We start from the raw sequence: 3,575 nt of genomic DNA, 5'->3' as shown, positions 1-3,575 counted from the left end.
AATGCGTACATTTCTTACCAAGCATTGCAGCCTCCTCCTTTGTTTACCCTTCACATCCCTTCCCAGCCTCCCCCCTCCCCCCCCCTTGCTTAATAGCTTTCTAGGTCTCTCAGGACTTAAAGAAGAAAATACAATGTCCTTACTGTAGCTTCAATGTTCTTCTGAGTCTGGACTCTGCACACTTCCCCCATCTCATCTCAGATCACTCTCCCGACTCTATCCTGGCTGCACTGGACTTAGGCACTTCTGACCGAGCAGCCTCTGTGCTAGGCAGACACTGTCTAGAAGGCTCATCCATGCGTCACCCACGGCTGGTCCCTTCTTATCACTTACATCTTGGTTTAAATGTCACATTTTCAGAGAAACTTGTCTGCACATCTCATCTAAAATGAACAGGAGGTTAATTTGGTATAGTGATATTTTTCTTGCTTATTTAATGTTTTCGTCCTATAGAACAAAAGCTCCATAGCAGCAGGGATTTGGAGCTTTCTGCAGGGACTCTCAAGGCCTAAAACAGTGTTGGATGTAGAACAGATGTTCCCTTGAAAAATGGAAAAGGAACAAAGAAGAATCAAACATTGGACTGGTTTGCAGCTCAGTCGCAAAGCACTTGCCTAGCAGGTGTAATGTCTTGGGCTTGATACCCAGTAGCAAAAAAGAAAAGACAAATTAAAAGAACCAAAAGTATGGTGGAAAACTAGATTCCATTACAAACCAATACCTCTGAGGAAGTCGAAGGAAAACTTTTTTTTTTTTTGGTGCCAGTCCTGTGGTTTGAGCTCAGGGCCTAGGCACTGTCCCTCCATTTCTTTTTTGCTCAAGGCTAGTGCTCTACCACTTGAACCAAAGCTCTACTTCTGACTTTTTTTTGACTGTCATGGGGCTCGAACTCAGGGCCTGGGCATTGTTTCTGAGCTTCTTTTGCCTAAGGCTAGCTCTCTACCACTTGAGTCACAGCGCCGCTTCAGATTTTTTTCTGTGTATGTGGTGCTGAGGAATGGAACCCAGGGCTTCATGCATGTTAGGCCAGCACTTTACCACTGAGACACATTCCCAGCTCTACTCCTGGCTTTTATTTATTTATTTATTTATTTATTTTTGGGTCCAGTCATGGGGCCTGAACTCTGGGCCTGGGCACTGTCCCTCAGCTCTTCAGCTCAAGGCTAGTACTCTACCACTTGAGCCACAGCGCCACTTCCAGCTTTTTTCTTTTTGCTTATGTGGTGCTAAGGAATTGAACTCAGGGCCTCATGCATGTAAGGCAAGTGCTCTACCACTGAGCCACCTTCCCAGCCCCTCTGGCTTTTTTTCTTTTTGAAGTTTATTGGTGATAAGTCTCTAAGAGTTCCCTGCCTGGGTTGGCTTCAAATCGTGATCCTTAGTTTGCAGCCTCCTGAATAGCTAGGGTTACAGGTGTGAGGCACTGGCACCTGGCTTGAAGCAAAACTTTCTTAACAAAGTGAATCTGGCAACAACCTGATTTGAAAACTTAGATGAAAATAATCAGTACCCAAAATAGCAACAATAGCAACCAAAAAATCTTGAAAAAGAAGAACAAAGTCAGAAGACTCAAACTTCCTGATTGCAAAACTTACTCCAAAGTGCTAAGGTAATCAAGGAAGTGTGGTACTGGCTTGTGTAGATATGGACATGGACAGAATTGGAAGCACAGAAATAAATCTTCACCTTTATGGAGAACTGATTTTTTTTTGGTCAGTCATGGGGTTTGAACTCTGGGCCTGGGTGCTGTCTCTCAGCTCTTCAGCTCAAGGCTAGCACTCTACCACTTGAACCACAGCGCCACTTCTAGTTTTCTGGTAGTTTTTTTTTTTTTTTTTTTTTAACTGGAGGTAAGCGTTTCAGGGACTTTCCTGCCTGGACTGGCTTTGAACTGTGATCCTCAGATCTCAGCCTCCTGAGTAGCTAGGATTAAGTGTCGCTGTAGCTCAAGTGGTAGTGCTCGCTTTGAGCTGAAGAGCTGAGGGACAGCGCTCAGGCCCAGAGTTCAAGCCCCACGACCGACAAAAAGTAAAACAAAACAAAACAAAAAAACCCTGTCATCTGAGTAGCTAGGATTACAGGTGTGAGCCATCGGTGCCCAGCTGAGAACTGATTTTTGCAGGAGTGCCAAGATAATTCAGTGGTAGAATGGTAGAATCAATACATGTTATACCATAAGCAAAAATGAACTAAAAATGGGTCATTAACATTTAGTTTTACAGATGAAACTGCTAAAAACTTCTCAGATCTCAGCCTCTTGAGTAGCCAGAATCACAGGTGTGAGCCATTGGCGCCCGGCTTTTGTTTCCCTTTTTGTGCTGGTATGGGCCCTGAATACAGGCCCTCACATTTTCACTTGGCTGTTTTTGCTCAAAGCTGGTATTTTGCCACTTGAACCACAGCTCCATTTCTAGTGTTTTTTGCTGGCTAGTTGGAGATAAGATTCTCATTTTCTGGGCTGGCTTTGAACCATGGTCCTCAGACCTCAGTCGTAGTAGTACCTAGGATTATAGGGGTGAACTACTGGCACCTGGCTTAGGCAAAACCTGTTTAGATACAACACCAAAAGCGTAAGTGATCAGAGAAAACAACAGATAATTTTGAATTCATCAGAAGTGAAAGCACTTTTGCTCTAAAATACACCATTAAGAAAGCATAAATGAGGGCTGGATGTGTGTGTGGGTTAAGTGACAGAGCACCTACCTAAGCAAGCACAAGGCTTGAGTTCAAATACTAGTACTGCAGGAAAGAAAAAGAAAGAAAGAAAAAGAAAGAAGGGGGAGCGGCAGGGATGGGAGGGAAGGAAGGAAAGGAAGGAAGGAAGGAAGAAAGGAAGGTAGAAGGAAGGAAGGATAAAAAGAAAACTCAGAATAGGAAAAAAATATTTGTAAAGCATATGTTTGATAAGAGGCTGTATACAGAATACATTTTAACAAAGCTTTTTTTTTTTTTTGTCGGTTTTGGGGCTTCAACTCTGGGCCTGGGTGCTGTCCCTCAGCTCTTCAGCTCAAGGAGAGCATTCTATCATTTGAGCCACAGCGCCATTTCTGGTTTTCTGGTGGTTTATTGGAGATAAGTGCCTCATAACCTTTCCTGCCCAGGCTGGCTTTGAACTGAGATCCTCAGAGCTCAGCCTCCTGAGTAGCTAGGGTTACAGGCCTGAACCACCAGTGCCTGCTAACAAAACTATTATAGTACAACAATAAAGACAAATAACTTAATTAAAACAATAAGCAAAGGATATAGAAATGGCCCATAGCCGGGTGCTGGTGGCTCATGCCTGTAATCCTAGCTACTCAGGAGGCTGAGATCTGAGGACTGCGGTTCAAAGCCAGCCTGGGCAGGAAAGGCCATGAGACTCTTATCTCCAGTAAACCACCAGAAAACTGGACATGGCGCTGTGGTTCAAGTGGTAGAATACTTGCCTTGAGCTGAAGAGCTGAGGGACAGGGCCCAGGCCCAGAGTTCAAGTCTCATGACCGACAAAAAAAAAAAAAGGCCCATAAGCCATTAGCTTATTAGCTCTCAGAGAAATGCACAACAAAACCACAATGAGATACTACTTTCTGCCTACA

This window comes from Dipodomys ordii, unplaced genomic scaffold (assembly GCF_000151885.1).
Source record: "Dipodomys ordii isolate 6190 unplaced genomic scaffold, Dord_2.0 Scaffold66, whole genome shotgun sequence".
Classification (NCBI taxonomy): domain Eukaryota; kingdom Metazoa; phylum Chordata; class Mammalia; order Rodentia; family Heteromyidae; genus Dipodomys; species Dipodomys ordii.
This window is presented reverse-complemented; position numbering follows the sequence as displayed.